Source organism: Antechinus flavipes, chromosome 2 (assembly GCF_016432865.1).
Source record: "Antechinus flavipes isolate AdamAnt ecotype Samford, QLD, Australia chromosome 2, AdamAnt_v2, whole genome shotgun sequence".
Classification (NCBI taxonomy): Eukaryota; Metazoa; Chordata; class Mammalia; order Dasyuromorphia; family Dasyuridae; genus Antechinus; species Antechinus flavipes.
Window position 1 is genome coordinate 589,554,921 of NC_067399.1, and position 26,890 is coordinate 589,581,810.

Consider the following 26,890-nt stretch of genomic DNA (forward strand, 5'->3'; position numbering starts at 1 on the left):
ACTGAAGGCACTATCCTCTTTCCCTGGAGTCTTCTTAGTGTCTATCTTTGTTCCCCTCCCGTCTTTCAGAAAGCATAGAAAGCTATTTTCTTTTTACATTTTTTCTTACACATCCCAAAAAGTACTACACAGATAAAAGACTAAGAAGGGAGTTAGCAGACTCAAAAGAAATCCTATTTTTTAAAAAAATTAACTTGTGTTATGACTTGGAGTAAAACATTTTCCCTGCCTAGTCCTATTTGTCCATCTTTCAAATGAAGGAATTGGATTAGATTATCTCTACTATAGAGGCAGCTAAATTATGCAGGAGATAGAGTGTTACTGGACTTGGACTCAGAAAAGACCTGAGTTCAAAGCCATCAGACATTTACTAACTGTGTGACACTGGACAAGTCACTTAATCTATTTGTCTCTCTTTCCTTAATTGTAAATTGGGGATAATATTAGCACTTAACTTGCAGGGTTGGTATGAAGAACAAATGAAATATTTGTAAAGTTCTTAATATTGTAGCTGATGCAGAATAGGCCCTAAGTAAATGCTATTTGCTCTCCTGCTAACTTTCCCCAAGTATTATCATTCAACAGTTTTAGGATTTTTTAACTTCATTTATTTGATGGATTATGTTCAGGACTCCAGACTTGTTTGCTGCGGTTCACTGGAAGTGACACCTGTCAGTTGCCTGGGCAGTGAGAGTAAGAGTAAGACAGAGGTTAATCCTGCCCAGTAGACCCTAATTCTGTTGTGCTGGAAGAAGTCTGCTATAGCAATGAGCTAGCTTGGTGAGAAAGGAATTCCCAGTGAAGTGGGCCCTTTGATGCTCTCTTAGTTTTCTGGCTCTGAGCAAATGTGGGTGGAGCCTTTCCCTGTGGTTCCCACAATTATGCAGTGCTTACTGGGACTTTCCTATTACAAGGCAAAGCCTCAAGGGACCAATAACACAACACAAAACAAACAGTGGCATCTGCGGCCCAGGGACCTGCCATGAGTGGCTTGCTGGCTCCCTCTTAGTTATAATGTTTCTAACACAAATATTTTCTTAACAGAAGGCCCAGGAACTGCCCTTTCCCAAGTCATGGGTCATCTACAATGAGGAGATGAAACAGGGTTTCATTGTTTGAAAATATGGAAACAAGAAAGGAGGGGTGTGTGTGTGTGTGTGTGTGTGTGTGTGTGTGTGTGTGTATGTGTGTGTTTCTATTTACTAGGTCATAGACTATTAGAACTGGCAGGAACTCTGAAGGACCATCCAGCTCTTTATCTGATATACAAATTCCCACCAATTCATTTCAACAAACATTTATTAGATGCCAACTGTGTGTAAAACACTGGGGAATGACCAAGGTATACAAATAAAAAAAGGAAAAATGCAGTTTCTTTCTTCAAGAAGCTTATGTTTTACCTAGGAAAAATTATAGCATTTGCACAAATGAGAAGATTAAAAACATCTTTAATTAATCACCCTCTGCCTGAATACATTTAGTGATAGGAAGCTCACTAATTCACAAAATATCTTATTCTATTTTTGAATAGCTTCAATATTTTGTGGAAAAATGTTTTCTAATATTTATTATTAACTACTTCTTCCTCTTGATAACTTGAAACCACACTAATAACCTACAGAACTTCCCCTACTCCCATAGGTTTACATTTGATTATATATTCTCTCGGTTTTGCATATGTAAAACTCATTTACTTTTATTTTAAGTGCCTTGAGGGTAGGGTATTATGTCTTTCACGATGCTTTGCACAGTATGCAATCTATAGTAGATATGGTGTTTAGGAAGAGCAGAACTTCTGGACCAAGATTTTCTTTGAGGTCTAAGCATCTGCAATATTTTGGATTGGAGCAAAACCAAGGCAGAGGTGAAATTTATTGATGGCACAAACAAAATGAGGTGAGAAGCTTTTTTTTTTTTCCAAAGACCTAGTGGTCAATATAATTTAACACAATCTGGTTTCAGTCCCATAGGCAATACCGACATTCCCCTGAATCTGTATATACATATACATACATGTATATGCATACACACACACATACATACATATATATATATATATATATATGCATACCTACCTATATGTAGCAATGTGCCAGTAAATATTTAACTGTCTCAAGAAAATTGCCTAAAGTTTTCTTTGCATTTTTAATATTTTCTCTATTATGTTCTTTTCATTGTTCAGTTATTCAGTTATGTTCAACTTTTGTGATACTGTTTGAGATTTCCTTGGAAAATATACTGAAGTGGTTTGTCATCGCCTTCTTCAACTCATTTTACATATGAGGAAACTGAGGCAAAGAGGGTTAAGTGATTTATCTAGGATCACACAGCTAGTGTGTGATGCCAGAGCTGAACTCATCAAGATGAATATATTTAATTCCAAGCCCAGTACTCTATCCACTGTATCACCTAACTGTTCTGCAAATTCTAAAAGGTTAATCTAGCATAACTTTCTTAAGTCTAAACAATTAAGAGTATAAGAAATCAAGGCTTAATTTGTAACATTTGCTGATTTCTGAGGTGTAAATATTTACAGTGAAAATTTAACAATCAGTTCTCATAAACTGGTTTGAGCTGCTCCAGAAAACAACTGATTTTTTATCTATCTATCTATCTATCTATCTATCTATCTATCTATCCATCCATCTAGCTATCTTTACATATATACTTTGCAACTTATATATAACGAATATCTATAAATATATACATATATAAAATATGAAAAATGTATCTTGTCTATATTCTCTCCATGAACATATATAATATACATAATATAAAATTGTTTTTTCAGTATACATGTGCACATATATATGTGTATGTATACATATATGTACAGACACAAATACACAAGCATACACGTGTGTGTGTGTGTGTGTGTGTGTATATATATATATATATATATATATATATATATATATATATACAGAGAGAGAGAGAGAGAGAGAGAGAGAAAGGGAGGGGAGAAGGGAGGGAGGGAAATGGGTTTGACTTAGATAAGACTTGCAGACTGTTTATATATGTATATGTATACAAACACACACAATCAACACTTACACACACTATATGCATATCTCTTTCCCTAAATATATATATGTGTATATATATATATGCATACACACACATATATAAAATATATATGTGTGTATATATAGTTGTGCATACAAATCCATACATATATAACCCATAATATATATGTATATACACATTTTGTATATATATGTGTGTGTGTGTATGTATGTGTGTGTGCATGTGTGTACACATACACATACAGTATATACCCATGTGTTTGATACAAACAAGGCCTGTGGGGTATAGATATAATATGCATGTGTGTAGATATACATACTCTTATTATGTGGTATGTATATATGTATGTACACATGTATATTATGGCGAGCAGTGTTGACTATGAGATTGAAACCAAAGCTCAAATTAGATCATATCCTATGTAAAAACGTCTAATTAACTCCATTCAGAATTCATGAAATATGAAAAAAAAAGACCTATAAAGCATTTTCCTGTTTTCTACAACTGACTTTGCCTACCCCATCTTCCCTTTTTCCTCCCCCATAGCTTCAGCTACAGTGATTCTACAATAAAATTCATTTCCTTAATAGATTTATTTGATGATAACTGAGCCTTATCCCGGTCAGTAACTGGTAATACTGAGACAAAATCGAAGCCTCAGGGTTGCTGGAGCTGAGAACCAATGAATGAGGATGGGCTCATTTCCTCTGTCTCCCAACAATCTCATTACCCTCATAGTTGCAAAACAATCATTTTGGTTTGTTGGCTTAGTATTCTTCTATAATTATTCAGATTTGAAGTGGATGTGACAGGAGCAGAGAAGGAAAGGGTATCTGAATGTATTTCCTTAGTTCTGATGCCTTTTGTATCCTTTAGCTGTTGGGCCTTGCATGATTGAACTGGCTCTACATACTTAATCATGCTGGTTCTGATTTAGCTCAGATTAAAAATGGTGTCACCCTCAAAGGGTTTCTTCATTTCTTTTTTATAAAGTGTTTAGATACCTTTCCCACCTCTTTCAAAAAGGATTATCCTTAATTTTCTGTTATTGAAAATTTGGCTTTGTGTCACTGGATCAATCCTTTGTCCCTCTCAATGCAGGATTCTGCCTCTGACTAGAAATAAAGGCAGGGATATGAGGGAGTGATAGAATCTCTAAGTTTAGGGATATCATTCTGTAATTTCTCTCCAAAAATTTTCAAGTAGTTTATTGGAATGGAAAGGAATCAGAAGATGTTGGTCAAGTTCCTGATTTGCTATTAATTAGTCTTGTAACCTTGTGTAAATCATTTAATTACTATTGGCTTCAGTTTTATCATTTGTAAATGAGGGGGTTGGATTATATGACCTTTCAGGGCCATCCATACTGTAAGAGGATATGAAACATAGCTCCCTGTCACCCAGAAAAGTATATTCCTACTGTCCCTCTACTTTCTTGTGAGTGGAGATTCAGTGGATACTGTTTGATATTGTTGTGTGTGTGTGTGTGTGTGTGTGTGTGTGTGTGTGTGTGTGTGTGAGAGAGAGAGAGAGAGAGAGAGAGAGAGAGAGAGAGAGAGAGAGAGAGAGAGGAGAGAGAGAGAGAATATCTTTTAATTGAATGGACTACTACTTCAAGTATTCTGACATTTTTGTGAATAAGCCCATGTTAAGGCAATCTGTACTCTGCATAATTTGTTGAATAAGATTGAGAGAATTTATAGGATATAGTAAAAAGTTTTGGGAATTACAAAAAATAATTTCTCTTTGGGCTTCAAGTTCTTGGTTTATATTATTAATTCCTATCTTAAAAAGGCCTTTACCAAAGTCAGCTGATGAGACAGTGAATAATGGGCTGGGTCTGGAGTCAGAATAGCTGAGTTCAAATTTGACCTTACACTACTATGTGACTCTAGACAATAAAACCTCAATTCCTACTTACTGTAAAATGGGGTTAATAATGTATATCTACCTTGAATGGTTATTTCAATGATCAAATGATATATTTGTAAAAAAAAAATGCTTAACACAACAATCCTGGCCATATAAATGCTTCTTGATTTCCATTCCCTTACAAAAGTGGTTTAAAAAAAAAAAGCCCAGGCAGAAATTGCTACTGACTAGTGAAATCAGGGAAGTCTTTATGGAAGAAGTAGCATTTCAGCCAGACCCTAAAGAATATCCATAGGAATTAACTGGGGCTAGATTGGGTTATATATGCAAAGAACTTTGTAAACTTTAAAGTTCTTTGTAATACTAGATGATGGTAGTCATTACTATTGTTATTATGATTATTGAATTTGTCTTTGTACATTGAGGGGTCATGGTAATTTCAACCATCTTTTTTTTCCCACTTCTTATTTTAATGTGGTTTTTTCTCTGGCATTCTCTGACATAGATGAACATTCCTAGAATTGTTACCATCTTTGAAGACAGACTTTTCTTTCCAAAGACTCATCTCTACTTTTCCATCATGATAAATTTGTTTTTTCAATTGCTATGCAGAAAGCATCCCTAAAGGGTTTTGCATCATACTGATTTAGCTTTGCAGAAGTTTGAGCATCATTTCCTCTTGAAGGGGTTGGTTGCCCTGGCATCTCCAGAATTTAAGCATTGCCAGAATTTTCCACTGAGTATGAAGATTGGGGTGGCAGGTGTTGTTGGGGAGGGCAGCTGCATCCTGCTAGCTGGGTTAAAGGGAAAAAAACATGTCCTAGTTAATCCTGAAATGGAAAACAAAATAAAAGAGGAAAGATGATAGTTGTCATCATTTCAGTTTCTAATCCCTATTCTTGCCTGTCAAGCTTAAGGTTTAAAGAATGGAAATTTCTCAGCTCATTTGTACCTTTTACTATAAATTAGAGATCATAGCCAAAGCATACTGCATTAACAGTTAAGCAGGTAAAATTTGACCAGTGTCTCCTAAGAGAACCATGAGAAATTTCATGGAGAAAGTGGTAACTGAGTTGAATTGAAGGTTCAAAAGACAAGGATTCTGAGAAATGGAGATGAAGAAAAAAAATATCCTAAGATTGAGAAAATGACTCGTAGTTATACAAAGGTTGGGGATGCTGTGTCAAGGACAGGAAATGTCTATTAGGCTAGGTTTGTCAAAAAAGAATGCAGGAGTTAGTCAATAAACACTTATTAAATCCTTATTATGTGCTAAGTATTGTGCTACATCTGGGAATACAAAAAAAGAGGCAAATGGTAACTTCTACACTCAAGGAGCTCACAATCTAATGGAGGAGAAAACAATTAAACTAATATATATGAATACTAGATAAATAGAAAATAATGAGAAGGAAGGCACTAGAATTAAGAGATGAGGAAAGACTTTTTGCCAAGATGGAATTTTACCTATCAGATAGGTGCTGTTATTATCCGCATTTTATAACTGAAGATTTGATCATAGATCTTTCTGAATTCATGTTCCTTAGCTTTGAAAATGGGGGGGAGAAAGATCCTTGTAAAAAGTTTGCACAACTATTCTTGGTGGAATCTCTATTCTGGAGAACAATCTGGAACTATGCCCAAAGGGTTATAAAGCTTTACATACTTTTTGATCCAAAAGTACTATTATTAAGTCTATCTCTTTATGACATCCAAAAAAGGAAGAAAGAACTGATTTGTACAAAAATATTTATAGCAGTTTTTTTGTATTAGCTAAGAAGTAGAAATTCAGGGGATTTCCACCAATTGGGTAATGGTTGAACAAGCTGTGGTATATGACTCTAATGGAATATTATTGTGCTATAAGAAATAACAAGCAGGATTATTTTGGAAAAAAAAAACACATTGGAAAGACTTATATGAATTGACACAAAGTGAAGTGAGCAAAACCAGGAGAAAGTTGTACACAGTAATAACAATATTTTATGATGAGGAATTATGGGATGATTTAACTCTTCTCAGCAACACAATGAAACATGCTATTTTTTAACTTTCTTGGGTTTATTTTTAATTTTCTCATACAAAATGACTAATATGAAAATGTTTTACATGATTGCAATTCATATCAGATTACTTACTATTTCAGGAAAAGGGTAAGGGGAAAGAGTAGAGACAGAATTTCTAACTCCAAAAATGAATGAACTTAAAAATTTTAATTTTACATGTAATTGGAGTAAAATAAAGTGTTTTTTTAAAGTATGCACAATCAAACAAAACAAATTCCTGCATTGGTTCTGTTAAAAGAATGTGTCATTCTATATATTGTATCTATTACCGTTTTCTCAGGAAGTGAGTAGCATATTTCATTGTTAGTTCTCTGGAACTGTGGTTAATCATTTAATTGATCAAATCTTTTAAGACTTTCAAAGTTGTTTGTCATTGGATATTGCTTTCTTATCTACTCTACCATCCTCTTCCCTATTGTATGAGTTTATCTAATTGTTATTGGCAATTATGATAGTTAATTGTGGGTTTCCTTCCACCCTTTTTTTTTTTTTTTTTGCTGAGGCAATTGGGGTTAAGTGACTTGCCCAGGATCACACAGCTAGGATGTGTTACATCCAAATTTGGATCCTCTGACTTCAGGACTGGTGCTCTATCTACTGCTCCACCTAGCACCCACCCTAATTTTTTATACTTTTTTCTTTCCCTTGCTTCCAGTCTACTCTGTACAAAGAATAGGGTAGTGAGTGTGCAATGTAGTCAGGAACAGTCATCTAAAATTATCTAAGGTAGATTATTGGCACAATGGATAAAGCACAAGGCCTAGAGTTAGGAAGAGTTGAGTTCAAGTTCAACTTCTGACTCTTATGGACTCTGGCAAGTGATTTAATTTCAGTTTCCTCCACTGTAAAATGGAAATAAAAGCAGAGCCTACCTCCAAGAGTTGTAGGAATCAAATGAGATTATATTTGTAAAGTGCTTAGCATAGTTCCTGGCACATAGAAGGTATTATTTAAATGTTTATTCTCTTCCATGCAATCTGCTTGCACTTTCATTTCTTTTTGCTTTTTTCCTCATTTAAACTGTAATCACCTATCCTTCCCCTTCTTTTATTTACTTTAAAATAACTCATTATTATCTACTCTATATGGTTGGTTGGTGTTGTTTTTGTCTAACCCCTTCTTAAATCTACTTTTCCTCTTATTTTCCACTTCCTTACTCTGTATTTCCTCCTGTTTTCCTGTTGAGTGAAATGTATTTTTGTACCCAACTTTGTGTATGCTAACTTGTTTTTGGTCAGTGCAGATGGAAATGATATTGTATTGCTACTTGTTCCCTCTACCTCCTTGTTTGTATAGTCTTCTATTTGCCCACCCAAATTATCTGAAATTTCTCCTGCATTTCCTTCTCCTTTTCCCTCACCTAGTGTATTCCTATTGCTTTCCCTTTCTTTCTTTTAATGGTAATCAGAACATAACAAAACCACTCCCAGGCTCTCACTCTCTTAAATTTCGTTTCGACCTTTGATGCTGTCAGAGTTCTGAACGGATATTTGTTCCTATTAGGATATGAACATTTCATTGTTATTTAATCCCTTCATATTTACCTTTTCATGTTTCTCTTGACTACCATTTTTATAATTCATGGTTTTTGCTTGAATCTTTTTTAAGTACTAGGGATGTTTCCAAACCCTTTTTCTCATCAAAGTTAATTTCTTCCTGTAGAATTATGCTTAGATTGCTAATTATGCTAATTATTATTATGCTAAGCATAATTCTATGCTTAGATTTTCTGGATAAATTTGTTTTTCTTGTAGTAGAAGTAACAGTAGTAGTAGTAGTAGTCATAGTAAACATAGTGATTGTAGTAGCCATCATCATTGTCATTGTCATCATCCTCTTTGTAGTAGTAAGACTCTTTCTTTTGCCTTTTGGAATATCATATTCCAAGCTTTCCATTCCTATATAATGATGAAAGCAATTTTGCATAATTTTGACTGACTTTTGAGGCTTGAATACTTTATTTTTGGAAGCTTGTAATATTTTTCCTTTATACTTAAAGTTTTTGATCTTAGATATAATATTTTGGGGGATTTTTCATTTTGGGGTTTCTTTCAGGAAGTATCTGATATATTCTATTTTATCTTCCTAGCATTTTCTTTATAACTCATTTCAATTCCAGTTTTCCTCACTTTTATCTATAGAATCATTTAAATAAGTAACTCTTACTTTCTTTTAGAAATTGTAATTGAACTTGTGTTCAAGCTATGCTTTTATTTAATGTTTTGGTTGTTGATGTTTTGAAATCATTCTCCCCTTTTGGATTTGTGTCTTGTATGTCCCTGTCATCATGCTCTCTCTTTATGGTGGAATTTTATTTTCCCTCCACCCTCGTCTCCTCCAGTTAATGACTTTATACTTTGTATTAAGCCAGAAATTATATACTTTTGGAGAGAATGTCTGGGACATGCATGGTCCTATTTTGCATTGTCTTGTGTCCTGCTGTTTTCTCAGTACATTGATATTTGTACTATTCAGAGATCTCAGGGATAGCTCACATTGAGAACTTATATGCTTTTAGTTTTCTGCTCCAGGACGAAGCATGATTGTTACTCTCCTGAGCTATGCTTTGAAAGCTCCTCATCTGGGTTTGGGTCTGAACAAAATCACTTCAGGATTGTACTGTTTTGGAGTTCCAGTGAACTATTGTTGACCTTAGCCACTGTCAGCTAGGTTCTCCCCTTTTATCTGCACTTTTTAACCTGGTTATTCAGCTAAAGGCTTCAGACCAGATTAGGATGGATCTGGGGCCCTGTTCTAGGATCAGAGCCACTCAACTGCTGTTAAAATTTGTCCACAATCATTCCTGGAGCAATTGTCTTTACTCTCAATCTTTACTAGATCTGTGAACCAGTTCATTGGGGGTGGCTTATAAAAATGTTTTAGAAAAAAATAAATCTCGGTGTAAATTCTCTTATCCCAGCTATGGCTTCATTGCTTATTTCTGGTAATATGTGCTTAAAAACCACATTGTTACTTCTAAGAACAATATCTGTTCTCACTCTTGCTTTCTCCATCTGAAACTGTTATCTTTTATCTTGATCATAATAAATGAAGCTGCCCATCAGTATTAGAGATTTGCAAGGTGAAAGTGATGGAGTCATCTATATCATTAGGGCACAAAATTCTACCTGGAGGAAAGCACAGCAACATTTCTGTTCTCAGGTGCTCTTAAGGAAGGAGTTATTCTAAAAAGCAGAATTTTCTGACAAGTTGAAGGCTTCAAGAACCAACACAACATTTAAAAAAATCTATTTTAGTAGAATGTATTTTAGAAAGATTTTCACCAAAAATTGATAAAGATGACTTCTTTTAATTAACTTAACATCTTTGTCACCTCCTTTTAGAATACTTCAATCATGCTATTTGTTTCTATTAAAGTACACAGTATCAGTCAACAGATATTTACTGAGCAAATACAACATCAAACCCAGACACAACAAATTATTAGCCTGCAAATTTCAATTTCACAATCATTTATTAACCATCATTTATTAATCACCTACTGTATATTATTCTCTGAGAGACAAAGAAACAATGAAGAGTAGTCAGTCTCTGCTTTCAAAGAGCTTACATTGTTCTATGTGGGTGGAGTGGTGGTACAATGAAAGATGTACAGAGATGATTAATACAAAGTAATGAAAAGTAATTTCATCACATAGAAAACAGTAACTGTTGGGCTCTTGGTGGGTCCCTGGCAAAATCTAAATTGTTAGACTGTTTTTATTTAATTTCTTATATAAAGACAAAATCTATCTCTATAATTTCCACCCATTGTCTACATGAGACAACGTCTTTAAGAGTGAGCTGTGTTTTGAAAGACAGAGAGCTGGGGTAATAGGGCAAATGCAGGATCTGGAGTCAGAGAAGGCTGAGTTAAAATCTAGCTTGGACATTTGCTATTTTTGTGAGTCTGGCCAAGTCATTTAAATCTCTGTATTCTTCATTTGCCTCTTCTGTAAGTTAGCACCTATCTCACAGGGCTATTTTGAGGATAAAGCGAGATGGTATATCATAAATGTTTTGTCAACCTTTAAGCCCATATAAAAGCTAGCTATTATTATTGTTGCAAAGAGGTGGTAGTGAGAATGGAATACATTCAGGTTATGGGAGACAGATCTTGTGCAAACATCCAGAGGTAGGAGACTAAATGTTATGTATGGGGAGAAGCTAGGAGGCTAGCGTCAAATTATGGAAGAGAAGGATGTAAACCAATACTGGAAAAGGAAGTTGGAAACAAGACGGTGGTCACACATTTTGACTTAGATATGATCTTAGAGGTATTTAATACAATTTTCTCATTTTACAGATGAGACATGGAGCAGAAAAGTGACTTGGATAAAGTCAAAATTAATAGTGAGTCCAGAATTGGAACCCAAGACCTCTGACTCCAAATTTAGCATTTTTTTTTTCAGTTATAGCTACTAGCTTGAGAATCTTGAATTTATCCTAGGCATCTGTCATCTATGAATTTTCCATATAAAGCCAATCCTGGCTTAGAGTGGGAAACAATTTGGAGCCAATAAGTCTTTCCTTTGCATCCAACTAAACAAATTAGCATATATGTATTAAGCATTTAGTTTAGGTGCTAAAGGCATTATACTGAAATTTAAGAGTCAATTTCTGTCTTAAAGGAGTTGTCTGCCTGAGTCTAAGTTTAAAAAGTACTCATTAGACTATTCTGGTCCCTAAGCTGGGATCCCTAGCTTTATAGTGAATGAAAGTTTTATACCTATTTTATGCAGGGTATTATACTCTGTACTATAGAGATAATCTAAAGAGTTACTATCCCAGAATATCAGAATTGGACATGATCTCATTGCTCATTTAGTCTAGTACATCACTGAGCATGAATCTACGGTGCCATATTGCTGAGAAGTGGTGATCCAGTCTTTTCTTGTAGACTCAATTGAAAGGGAACAGACTAGTACTTGTAGAAAGTCATTCCACTTCAGAATAATTGAAATTGTTAGACTGTTTTTATTTAACTTCTTATATAAAGACAAAATCTATCTCTATGATTTCCACCCATTGTTTCTGATTCTGTTCTCTGAGATCAAAGCTATTTCCTTTCCTGCATAATAGTCATTGAGACACTTAAGGACATCTGTCATATTTCCAATGTCTTTTACTCTACAGACTAAACAACATAAGTCCCTTCAGCCTCACCTGTCCTATTATCTAAGAGCATATCATCAGATACAGAGGAATACACAACACACATGGAATTTGTGAGACCTGAGAGAATACTGCAACAGGTCATGTTAGGATGTAACTGGGAGGGACATCTTGGAAGGAGGCAAGCTTTGAGTGTGCCCTCTAGGGAAATTCTGCCATAGCCAATGAAAGCAATACAATTGTAACAACAATAGGTAGCATTTATATGGTGCTTTGAGTCTCCACACTTTATAAATATCATCTGTTTTGATATTTACAAGAACCCTGCAAAGTAGAACTTATTATCCTTCCAATTTCACAGATGAAGAAACTGAGACAGAAAGAAACTAAATAACTTGCTTAGGGTCCTATAACTTGTGTCTGAAATTAGATTTGAATTCAAGTCTTCCTTATTCTAAGTCTGATGCTCCATCTATTGTACCATCTAGCTGCCTCTATTGAAACATATTTGGGGCCCAGGAATGTAAAGTGTTGGAAATGAGAAGAAGGTGAAAATGTTATGAAGAAATAATTTGGAAGGCTGTGGAATTGTGGGAAAATTTGAAGATGATCATTGGAGAAGAATTATTTGAGCAAATAAGGAAATGGATTTAAGTTGAAGAAGAAGGATTTGACTTGAAGAAGGACCTTTGCTGGAGATGCTGATTGTGGAATTGAAGGAAGACAATGAGAGGACAAAAGATTTGAGCAGAAGGATGAGAAATATTAAAAAGAAAATTCTGACTAGAAAGAGAAGGGAAAAATGAAATAAAGAGGGGGAGAAAAAAAGAAGTTGGCAATATCAAGTGAGAAGGAATTGAAACCTTGTATAAGCAAATGACACAACTTTTTTTTTAGGTGTTTGGCTGCAAGAATGACTAGAAACTATAACAAAGGCCTGAGGACCTTGTTTTCCAAACACATGGAAAACAGGATGAATTTTGCTGTGACCAGCATAAAATATGTAATATCTTTCTTTCAGCCAGGGCTAAATGATTGTTATCTATGCTCAAAATACAGCTAGTATCTCTCAGAGGACAACAGAAAAAAAAGCCTCCCAGGATGGTGCTGTACCCTCCAGGTTATGAAAGAGAATGAAGCCTTATTTTTAAAGAAAAAGGAATAACAGCATTTCAAAGTAGAAACGGAGAAGGAAATGAAACTGAAGAGACAGGAGGGAATCCTGACCTGATAAGAGGTTGGAGTGGGGAAGAATGTTAATTGCAGGTGTGGGAGAAGGTCTATTGAGCACTTGGACCTGAGTAACATATATTAAGTCCTTACTGAGGAGGAAGAAGGTAGATTTTCCAGGGAGGAAACATATTAACCAATAAGCATTTATTAAGCACTTTCTATTTGCCAATCATTGTGCTAAGCAAGGAAGATATAATGAAAAGTAAAAATAGGAGCTGCCCTCAAGAATCCCAGAGTCTAACAGAGTAGCTAACATATAAATAACCATATATATACAAGAAATATACAGGATAAGTGAAAGGGCATCTGCAAGAGAAAGTTTCTAGCATTTGGGGAAACTAAGAACAATCTAGAGTCACACAAGATGATTTTTTCAGCTGAATATTGAATGAAGCCAGGTGTTCTGAGCTAAATATGAGGAGGGAAGGTCACTTGTGTTTCAAGAAATGATGCTGGGAAATCAGAGGTACTGTTGGTGGAGACACCATCTAGTAAAAGCCTAAGGAACAAGAGATGAATAGTGGTAGTTGGGATTCTGCTATTAAGTCATGGAGCAATGATTTATTGACTAGATAATAAGGTTCATTATCTTCTTGAGGCATGTGTATAGGATATGATGGAGAACATACTGCACTTCATCAAACCTGATGTCTCTTACTCCATTTGGATGGTTCATGTAGATACAAACTGGCAGTATTATTCCAAGAATAAAACTTTTAAAGCACATGGAGAAACAATTCTGAAGAGGAAATTGTCTAAGGAGATAAATATGGATATACCAGGAACAAATCAACTTTGATTTAAAAAACACAGAAAGGGTGGGAAAAAGGGGAAGGTAGTGAAGGATAACTAAAAAAGTCTTATAAAGATTACAAAATGTCACATGTGCTAAAGTTCAGAATGTTCTGAAGCTATTGAAAATTGCTATAGACAATCAATTAATCAACAAATATTAAGTTCCTGTGTGCCAGGATTTATCTGGGTACTGGGAATACTAAGACAATGGAAAAGAATGAACGTATATTCCAATGAGAGAGGCAACAAGAACATATAAAAGAATTTGAACCATAAACATAAAGTTAATATATATAAACATATAAAAAGTAGTTAAAATAAAATTGTTTGGGAGGGACAGTACTAGCAATTATTAAAGGGAAAAAGATCAAGAAAGGTTCCATGCAGAATATAATACCTAAAGTGAATTTTGAAGGAAGAAAGGGACTCTGATGTAAGGATAAAGTATATTCCAAACATGTAGGATTGGCAGTGCAACTATACAGAGATGGGAGATGAAGTATATAGTATTTGAGAAGAGAGAATGCCAGTTTGTCTGGATCACAAGATATGGGAGGGGGAATAAATTCCAGTGATATTGGAATAATAGATTGAGAAGGCTATGTAGGACTTCAAAAGCTAAACAGAAGAGTTCACATTTTACCTTAGAGGCAATGGGAAACAACTAGAATGGATCATATAGTCAGATCTATGCTTAAGGAAAATTAATTTAGTTTCAGCATATAGGCTATGGTGGTGAAACAACATATGGAGTTCAATTAAGCTACTGTTGCAATAATTTAGGTGGGAGGTGATGAGGGCTTCAACTAAGGTGGAAATTGGCTGGAGAGAAGGGATAGAATGTGAGGAGACATCAGAAAGATAAAAATGGCAAGATTTAGAAGTACTATAAGAGTATAAAGAAGATTGGGAAGTCCAGATTATTATAGAAATTATGAACCTAAGATATGGGATGGTGGTGTCTTTGATAGAAATAACAAAAAATCCATAAAATGAGAGGGTTTAAGAGGAAAGATAATGAGTAAAGTTTTGGACATATTGAGTTTAAGATGTCTTTTGGATATTTAATTAGAAATAAATAACAGGTAACTAGTGATATAGAACTGAAGCTTAGTAGAGAGACTGGAGCTGAATATATAGAGCTATGAGTCATCTACATAAAGATAATAATTGAACCAATAGGATCCTATGAGGTTACCAAGAGAGAGAGTAAAAAGGAGGGAGCAATGAAGAGATCCTAGGACAGTACTGTAGACACTATCCATAGTTAATAGGGCATGATGAGCTAGAAAGCAACCTGAAAAGGAGCTGTCAATTGGATATGAAATTTTCTTTTAGCTACACTGAGGCAAAGGTAATAGAGGTCAAAGAAAGAAGGTTGAGAGAAGGACAAAGAAATGGATAGAAAGAAGAACTGCTCAATTTAAATTCATTTCTGTTTTTCCCCTCTGCCTTGGTGAATAATTTTTGGATTAGGAAGAACAAAGATGCTTAATGGAAGTTGAAAACCAAAATAAGGGATACAGTATGAGGCCACTAAATGCTATTAGTGAGTTCCAATCACTAGCCTCAGATGAATAATATTCCATGTTATTCAAAAAAATTGCAGGTGTGATTGATGAGATGGTCAGTAATTTTTTGATGTATCTTTGAATTTAAAAAAAATTCTAAACTTATATAATTGTTCCCTAGGTTCTGCTCACTTTATTCTGGGCTAATTCATGTCAAGGATCTCCTGGATTGTATCTTTCATAACTTCTTATAGAACAGTAACTTTCCTTTCCATCATCCATATACTACAGTTTATTTATTGATTTCCCAATTATCGAAGGAATAATTTAAGATACCTCCTAAGATTCTAGTATTTGTAATCCAAACATATACTCTCTCTCTCTCTCTTTCTCTCTCTCTCTTTTTTTTTCTCCTCATCCTCCTTTTCTTCTTCTTTCTCCTCCTTTTGCTCCTCCTCTTTTTCCTCCTCCTCCTCCTTCTCCTCTTATTCCTCCTTTTCTTCCTCCTCTTCTTTCTCCTCTTCCTCCTCCTCCTCCTCTTTTTCCTCTTCCTCCTTCTCCTCTTCTTCCTCTTCCTCCTTCTCCTCTTCTTCCTCCTCTTGTTTCCCTTTCTTCTCCTTCTCTTTTTCCTCCTTCTTTTCTGGTCCTCATCCTCCTCCTTTTCCTTCTCTCCCCTTTTCTCCTTCTGTTCCTCTTCCTCCTCCTTTTCCTTTTCTTCTTTCTCCTCCTCCTCCTTCTCCTCCTTCTCTTTTTCTTCCTTTTCCTTTTCCTTCTTATCCTCCTCCTCTTCCTCTCCTTCTCTTACTCCTCCTCATTTTTCTTCTTCTCTCTTTCCCTCTTTCTCTTACTTTTTCTTGCTCTCTCTTGTGTTCTATTTTCCTTTGTGTATTTTATTTAAGCAAGGTTCATCTAATGCTCATTCTTTCTTTCTCAGTCTTCCATCTTTGTATGCTTTTATCACACACTTGAATTTTAAGAAATAGCAAGTTGCATCCTATTCTTCCCTTTTCTTTTCTTTTTTTTTTATGTTTGCTTATTTAACTTCTCAAAATCTTTTAAAGACATTAAGGTTCCGAAGGGACACTTTTTTCTCCAATTAAAATATTAATAAAATATCAATATAGAGGTTTCCTCCCAGTTGTTTAAATAAATTTACCTTTCTAGGTCTTTGAACTCTTGTGTCTATATTTCAAAGTTCCTACTTTGCTCTGGATTTTTCATTAGAAATGCTTGAAAGTATTCCATTTCATTAAAATACAAATAAACAAAACATTTCTCTCCACTCTCACTGATTACATTCAGTTTTGCTGGGTAAATTATTCTTGGCTGTAAGTTTATTCTTTTGTCTTTTGTAATTTTGCATTCTGAACTCTCTCTTTTTTCATAGAAGCTACCAAGTCTTGTGTGATCCTGATTATAGTTCCTTGCTACTTTTTTCTGGATTCTTGCATTGCTTTTTCTTTGATGTTGGAATTCTGGATTTTGCCTATGATGTTCTTAGGATTTTTCCTTTTGAAGTTCCTTTCAAAAGGTGTTCTGTTAATTCTTATTATCTTTATTTTGTTCTCCAAGCAGTTTATAAATATGCTTTTCTGAAATGTGATAGCTGCATCATCATCATCATCATCATTATCATCATCATCATCATCATCAACATCCTCCTCTTCTTCCTGCTCCTCCTTTTCTTCCTCCTCCTTCTCCTTCTCCTCCTATTCCTCCTATTCCTCCTGTTCCTCCCTCAGGTTTTCGTGGATTCCAATGATTCTTAAATTATCTCTCCTTGGCTTGGCATATTTTCTAGATCACTTTGATATGTTGGAGCTCAATAGTTTGCCTTCTGTTCGGACAGCGCTTTTTTCAGAAATGATCAGTAATATATGAAAGAATGTGGTGAATTGGGGAAGGTACCACAGAATTAGATAAGGACAGATATCTTGATTTTCAAAAAAAGGCAAAGGAATGGAGTTGTAAACTAAAGATCAGTGAGCCTCATTTTGATTTTACTTGCCAGGAGGGAAGACAGAACTATGAGCAATAAACTGAAGTTGAAAGGAAGCAATTAAAAAAATGATTATCATCATTTGTATGTACATTTAAAATCTTCTTTCTCCCATGTCTCTTCCTTTCTGCCTTCTGAGAAATTCATTCCACATAGTAAAAACAAAAGAAAAACTTTTTTTAAAAAATAAAAAGAATGATAAAATTGATCAATATATTGAAAAAGTCAAAAATACATGCAATATTCCACACCTGAGGATCTTTCACCTATGCAAAAGAGGCTTGAACTTCTTCTCTTATCTCTTCTTTAGGGTTAAGCTTATTCTTTTAAATTTTGTAATATTCTCTTTTAATTTTGATCTATATGGTTTTTGTGCATTTCCATATACATTATTATAGCCTTTGTGTATGTTGTTTTTAAAGATTTTAAACTTTGCGTATTTTACTCTGAATTTGTTCAGGGAACTTCATACTTCTCTGTTTTATCATATTCATTGTTTCATATGACACATAATTATTTTAATTTAAGAATAATATGGGGTGTTCAGGGAGGACTAGCTCCTCTGGTATGAGAACTTGCTGAGCTCCTTTCAGGATTGTTCATTCACCTTTAGTGTCTACCTATCACTCAGTTTGCACCTGAGGCTCCAAAAATCTGTAGCATGTTCAATGCCCATATACCAGTAAAACTTTCTTGCCAGATAGGCTAAACCAAGTTAAAGGTAACTGAAGGGTCTCAAACCCATCCATGAAGTAGAGGGATGTCTACCTCAAACATGTGAAGACTTTCCTTAGTGGAATGGGTGAATAAAAAAAAATAGGTGCTGAAGAGATGCTGTGGAACACATTTTGAGCTTGGTCAAAGTCTTACACTGTTTGTCATTTCTTATAGTAAAACAGTATTCCATTACATTCATATTCCACAACTTGTTTAGCTATTTCCTAACTGATAGGAATCCCCTCGATTTCTAATGTTTTGCTAATATAAAAAGAGCTATAAATAATTTGTTTAAAAAATTCTTTCTGGACCACAGGCCCAGAAGTAATATTAGATCAAAGAATATGTATACTTTTATAGTTTTGTAGGCATAGTTCCAAATTGTTTTTCTTTTTTTTTCTTTTTAGAATTGGGATTAATTCACAACTCCATCAATAGTGCATTAGTATCTCAGTCTTCCTAATCCCCTTCAACATTTATCATTTTTCTTTTCTTTTGTATTAGTCAATTTGATATGTGAGATGGTATCTCAGAGTTGTTTTAATTTGCATTTTTCCAACTAATAGTAATTTAGAGCACTTTCTCATATGACAACAGATGGCTTTGATTTCTTCATTTTAAAACTGCCTTTTCATATCCTTTAATAATTTATCCATTAGAGAATGATTTGTAGTCCTATAAATTGGACTCAGTTCTTTGTATATTTGAGAACTGAGGTCTTTATCAGAGACAGTTGCTTTCTGCTTACCTTATAATTTTGGTTGTATTGATTTTCTTTGTATAAAGATTTTTAAATTTAATATGATCAAAATTAATCATTTTAAACCTCATAATGCTTTTCATCTCATTTGGTCATAAATTCTTCCCTTTTCCATATATCTGATAGGCAAATTATTACTTAGTCTCTGCATTTGCTTATGGTATCATCCTTTATGGTTAAATCATGTACTCATTTTGACCTCATCTGGTATGAGGTAAGATGTGATGTGAGATTTACTAAGTTCAAAAGAACAACAACAACACTAATCTAATTCTTCTAAATTTGTTTTTTTAGATTATTTATTATTGTTAAATATTGATAATGAAAATTAACATACAAGTGACTAAATGACTAATCCTAGAGTCTGAAAGGCCTGGGTTTTATTTATTTAGTTATGCAAAAACAAAAAAAAATCAACAAAAATTTATTTTTAGAATCCACATGAAAGAATGCTTCCAATCACTAACAAAACAAAAAAATACAATTAAAACAATCAATACAGCCCAGGTATCTTCATTCACATCCAGCAAAATGGCAAAGATGTCAAGAAATAGGAATAATCAATAATGGAGAGGTTGTGGAAAGACAAGTACATGTTGTTGGTTGAATTGTGATCCAATTATTCTAGAAAACAATTTGAAATTAGACAAAGAAAGTGATTATTGACCCAGAGATTCCTTGTCAGGTACATACCCAAAAGAAGTCAATGACAAAAGACCTCATACATATCAAAAACACAAATGAAACATTATTGTTATCAAAAAGATGACCATCAATTGGGTAATGCATAAACAAATTGTGCTACATGAATTTGATGGAGTATTACTAAGCAGCAAGAATAAAAGAACATTAACATGATGAATACAAAATCTTGGCCTTATATGAACTGATATTCTTATACAATAAGTAGTAAAATGATATGTTAACATTGGAAAAGGAAATAACTGCAAAAAACAAAAACTAAATGTGAAATTAAAATTAAAAAGCTTGGCTCCAAAAAATTTGATAAGACATTTCCCTCTATTCTTTCTTCTTTGGAAAGGTTAAGAAATCCATGGCTGTCAAACATCGCATCACTTTTTGAGAGATAAAATAGCCAGTGCCAAAGGGTATGGAACACTAATGTGCTATTGGTAGAACTGTGAATTATCAAAATCATTTTAGAAAAATAATTTAGAATTATGCAAAAAAGTGGCTAAAATGTCCATACTCTTTAACCCAGAGATTCACTGCTAGGTCACTGTTGTTGTTGTTGTTTTACTTAATAAATGTTTATTGGATTTTTTGGCACTTACTATGCATAATTTTTAAAAGTCACAGTTTGCCTTCAAGTGAATTATATTTTAAAGTAAACATGGTAAGTCATCCACAGAAATATAAAGATAATTAGAAAGAACTATTTTCTGTGGCAGCCAATAAATCTAAGCTTTTCCTGATAACTAAAATGAAATCCCTACTATCTCATTAATTATATCATTAACAAAGGAGATGGAGCTCTCCTACTGTTACTCTCTTAGGTACTTATAAACATAAGCAGTGATATGAGTTCTACATTTCAGACAAAAGAAATACTTTTTCCTGGAAAACTGAAGTCATCATATTGACCAGGGAATCATCAAGTATATCATATTTATTTTCATTTCCAAGTTCATTTTTCATTTTATGACTAATAAGTTGGTTTGGACTGAATAGATTACTATTTGATTGTTATCTATCTCTTCTTCCTCAAATCTTTTTAAAATTTAACTAATTAATTTAAATATACATTACTTAATGAATCATGTTGGGAGAGAAAAATCAGAACAAAAAGGAAAAACAATGGGAGAGAAAAAAAACAGAAAAAAAGAAGTGAACTTAGCATGTGTTTATTTGCATTGAATCTCCATTTTTCTTTTTCTGGATACAGATGGCATTTTCTATCCAAAATCTATTGGGATTGCCTTGGCTCACTGAACCACTGAGAAGAACCAAGTTTTTGATAGTTGATCATTGAACATTCTTGCTATTATTATTGCACAATGGATTCCTGGTTCTGATTCTTTCACTCAGCATCAGGTCATGTAAATCTTTCCAAGTCTTTCTAAAATCTGCTTGTTCATTATTTTTTATAAAGCAATAATATTTCATTACCTTCACATGCCACACAACTTATTCAGCCATTTCTTATTTGATGGGCCTCTACTCATTTTCCAGTTCTTTGCTACTGCAAAAAGAGCTACTACAAACGTTTTTGCATATGTGGATTCTTTTCCCTCCTTTATGATTTCCTTGGGAGCTAGTGATTTTTTTAAACAAGCCTAAAATACCGCCAAATATTTATAGCAGTACCTTTTCTGTATAATAGTAAAGAACTAGAAAAAAGTAGATAATCAATGAATGAGCAATAGTTGAACAAAATGTGATATCTGAATGTAAAGCATTACTTGATTGTGAAAAATGCTAAATATGATGAAGATAGAGATTTGCATGAACTGATATAAAGTGAAGCAAATAGAGTCAAAAAATAAAATATACAGAATAATTACAAAAATTCAAAAGTAAAGCACTACCACAAATACAAAAAAAGTTGAAAAATTACAATCAGACTGACATCAAAAACATTTTCCCCCCATCTTTGCACAAGTATCTATCTTGTATCTATAATCAGATTTTTTTTCCAAAATATTGATAGGTTTTTCTTTTAAAAGGTTAACCTTTTAAAAAGTTTTTTTTTTTTTTTGCAACAGATAGCTCTAGGTATAGGAGGCTACAGAGGCAAATTTAGGCAATACAAATATCCAAAGATATCAATAAAAGTATTTTTAAAAAAACAGTTAAACAACTTGAACTCATTTCCACTGTAACTATGATTTTCATCTAAGTTTGAGGGTTTTAAGGCCTGAGTTTTTGATTAGCCTACAACATACAATTCTGGCATGAACATTGCCAAGTTGCTTATTCTTTCAATCAATGTCTCAGATAAATCTTTAAGAATGTAAATTATATTTTCATCTTCAAGATACATTGATGGAACAATTTCCACTTTTGAACACTCCAAATGATAAACTATCAGATCCAGCCTAAAAGAAAAAAATAAGCATGCTACATGTTGGAGATGGAGACAGATTGTTGTGGCTAGTGTGGAGGATCAATGGAAGAGAGAAAACTTTTTTAATATTAATTAGTTCAGTAATAAAATCACCCTCATTTAGGTACAAGATTTAATTCTTCTTCATAAAAACACAAACAATCATCTGCATTAGAATATTATGGTTTGCCAGACTAAATGTAGCTGAGCAGAGCCTTCTGGAATGTTGACTAATCAGTCATATCCTCAAGAATATTTAATCTTATCTAGCCCAAATGATAATATTATGTCTTAGAAGACATGGTCTTTATAATTAGGGACAAACAATAAGTGTGCTGATCAATTTATGAGTTAATTCATTTTTTTTTTTCCTATCAGCTACCACTTGAGCACAAATCCTAACATAATGCGATCTTTTATAACTATTGGGCTAGAGACTCTCATGGCATGAGGGGGCCTGAAAATACTTTTCTCAGTCTCTTGGTTTGTAACCCCATATCAAGAAGAGTAGAAAATTTATGAGTAATATACCTAGTGTGTTGAAATTGACTCCCTATTTTTTAGTATTCAGGTCTTGATAAATTTCATTAAAGGGAGGGCAGTGTAACTGAGATCCTCTGATAATTAGGTATTAATTAAAAGATGCATACAAATCCAAATAACTTACTATTCTGCTTATGGGGACTCCTCTGACAGATTCAAGAATTTGTGGCTATCAAAAACTGATATCAAAATCTGCATAAAAAATTGAATAGATTAACTTTGGAGTCTGAAAGCCTAGGTTGCAATTCTGCCTATGATAAAATTTTTGTATCATCATAGACAAGTTGCCTAACTTCCTAGTATCCTAGTATTCTTTCATCTGTTCCAAATTCTGATTTGGTCTTTTTCTCCCTGTTGGTATGGGAGAATAGTTAGAGGAAATAAAGGGTTGAAGGGTGTGGCATTTAACTCCCCTTTAACCAACTTCTTTAGGTTCCCAGTGGCTTTTTGTAGCACTTTATTTTTTTTAATGCTTTCTGAAGATGAGTCTTTAGAGTCTTCCAGAATTATTTTATTTTCCCAAATTGTAAGTTCCTTTTCTTGGACTTTCTATTTTTTATTCATAAAATAAAAGATTTGGCTTATCTAGGCCCCCAAGAACTCTTCCAACCCTGGAATTCTCTGATTCTAGTAGATTGTAAGGTCCTTGAAGGTAAGAATTAGCTTTTTTGGGGTCTTTATATTCCTAATATCTATCATGGTATCTTATACATAATAAATCCTTGTCAATAGAAATGAATTATATGTCTAAAATTATTTGTTATTTTTAAGATTTTACATTTCATGGTTCCAGAAATAAAAAAAAAAAAATGATTGGCCCAATGACAGCAAATGCTTTTGCTTTTGTCTTTAATAAGAAGGTTTGAGGGAAGAGTAGGGCTTTCAAAACTTGTAAAATGGAATCTGATAACAAAGCTTAATATTATCATGGGTCTGGAAAAGAGAGCATCAAGGTGGAATTTTGAACACTCAGGCCTTTGGGAGACTGATCCTATGCCAAGACAGCAGCTAGTAATCATTCTGTTTAACAACAGCTAAATGATATAAGGAAGCTTACTCATTAAGAAGTTCTCTGTTTATCTCACTCTTTCAATTGCCTCTTACTTCCATGAAGTCGAATAAAATTTTTTTGAAGAAAGAATGATTGCCTATTGAGAAGAAAAAGAGAATAAGGGTGGTCTGAAAACTTTTGGGTAATGGACAACCTAGGGATTTGAATATTTTTGAGACTTGATGAAAAGGGTAGAAGGATAGAAACAAAGGGATCATACTTTCTTCCTTATTCTGGGTAATTTGCACCAAAATGAGGAACAATAGTTTAATCAGTCAAATAACCTAACCTCTCATTCCTTCCCTAAACACTTTATTACTCTAACAAATTAATTATTCATCCTTCTCTATTCCCACATCAGTCTAAATTCAGCCTGTATATCTATATATAATAGGTACTAAATAAATATTCTTTATGTATCTGTACACAACAAATGCTAAATATATAACATTTGTTTCATAGTGACTTAATTCTATGTCAAGATTCATAAAATCCCTGGTAGAGATATATTTTGCATAAATGTTCCTTTTCACTAATAGCTAATGGTTATTGTACTTAATAATTAATTAAAGTAATTAATAATACCTTCACACACAATGTGAAGGTATTTATGAGAAAGAAATTGAGTGGCTTTTCAGGCTCATAGGATGATTGGAAATCTCTAAATTTGTCAGGTAAAAATTTGATTTATATGAGTTCCCTCAAAGGCAATCATTTTGACAAATCAGAATGTCAAATTGGTGATTGATTATCCATTCAATAATTAGGAGGAAGTATATACAACATTTGGATGACATGATTCTGTCATTGAATCAGCAATGGCTTTTGGGGATCTTAGCCCACAGACCATAAAGAGGTTGAAATGATCAAAAGATTATAGTAATTTCTTTGCTAGCAATGAGGCAAAACTCTGTTGCTTTGCCCACACACAGATCCAGGTTTCAGTCCCAAGGTGAGGAGGAGCACTAGCACATCAGAGCTGGCAACAGCAGTGGAACAGAGATGTTCCTCTCAGTTCTAGGACAAAAAAGAGGTCTTGTGATCACAGACCAGTAGAGTAGTAAACATACTTCTCCTCAGATCATAATATCATGGGAAAATTGAAAACTTGCAGCTCCCTCAAAGTATCTCTGAAAACAACTGCATAAAACAATCTGAAGCTTGAGACAGTAAATGCACCACTCTGTAAGCAGAACCCTATTTTAACAAAGATTTAAAAGACAAATAATAATCTGAGAAAATGACAAATAACAAAAATATTCTGATCATAGGAAGTTATTTTGGTGAGAAGAAAGATTAAAATACATACTCAGAAAAAGATAATTAAGTTTAAAAGTTCCTACATTCAAAGCTTCTGGGAAAAACAAAAAACAAAAAACAAAATTGGTCTTAGGCTATAGAAGAAATCAAAAAGGATTTTGAAATTCAGGCAAGAGAGGTAGAGGGAAAAATAAGACAAGAAATGAGAATGGTACAAAAGCCAATGAAATAAAACACTTGAGGAGGGACAGGGTAAAAGGTTAGAGAAGACAGAATAAATAAGGGCATTACCGTTAGAGTAATAATTGTCAAAAGAATTTGGAAGCAAGTTTCTTTGATGAAGACCTCACTTCTCAAACATATAGGGAATTGAATCAAATTTATTAAAAATGAGGTAAATAGTAAAAAATAAGAAATAGTTTTCACATGGAATAATCAAAACTAGCTACAATCATATGAAAATGTGCTCTGATTTACTATTGATAGGGGAAATGCAAGTTAAAACAATTATGAAATACTACCCTATATCTATTAGATTGGCTAATAGGCCAGAAAAGGGAAATGACCAATGTTGGGAATGTATGAAAAAATGAGACATTAATAAACTGTTGTTAGAATCATGAAATGATGTAATGAATCTATAGAGCAATTTGGAATTGTGCTCATATGGTTATAAAATCATGCATGCACCCTTTCATCCAGCAGTGCTACTACTGGATCTTTATTGCAAGGAAATCCTAAAAGAAGGGAAAGGATCCACATGTGCAAAAATGTGTCTGCTCTTTTTTGGTAGCAAAGAATTGCACAATGAATAGAAGCTCTTCAACTGAGGAATGCCTGGACATGGTATGATATACGAAGGTAATGGATTATTACTGTTTTATAAAAATGATGAACAAGCTAATTTTAGAAAGGCCTGGAAAGGTTTACATGAACTGATGCCGATCAAAACAAGCAGAACCAGGAACACATTGTGCACAGTAACAGGAATAATGTGCAATGATTACCTATGAAAGACTTTGTTCTTCTCAGTGGTTCAATGATCCAAGACAATCTCAAAAAACTTTGGATAGAAAACACCATCTGTGTCCAGAAAGAGAACTATAGAGATTGAATATAAATCAACACATGCTATTTTCACTTCTTTTTTTCTGTTTTTTTCCCTCTCTCATGATTTTTCCATTTTGTTCTGACCCCAACAAGATTAATTAAGCTATGTATATTAAGTTAAAATACATGTGTAACCAGAAAAAAAAAAACACATGCATACCCTTTGAACCAACAATACCCCTACTATGTGTGTATCTGAAAATAAATTTAAAAAAAGAAAATTATTTATAACAAAAAATTGTAGTAATTATTTCCTAGGGGCAAAGAACTAGAAATTGATGGGATGCCCATCAATTGGGTTATGGTTGAACAAATTGTGGTATGTGATTATGATGGACTACTATTGTTCTATAAGAAATGATGAACAGATTGCTCTCAGGAAAAAAAAAATGGAAAGACTTCCATGATCTTATGCAAAATAAAAAAGTAAAAGCAATATTATAAAATGCTCAACTGTAAATGACTTCCCTATTCTCAGCAGTGAAATGATCCAGGACAACTAAGAAGAATTTATGATGAAAAGTCCTATCCATACCCAGAGAAAGAACTGTGTCCAAATATCAATTAAACTTTAATTTTTTGAATGAATTTTTTTTGGGGGTGTTCTGTAATGGTCTGAGGCTTGAGTTGATGCACTGAGGTCCCAAGCACCGTGAGGCTAAATAGTAATTGGACCATACTCTATTAATATATATGCTTGGAGAAAGAATGGCCCCCGCCCACTCTTTGTGCAAGTCCTGATGTGTTATATAGGAAATGACGTG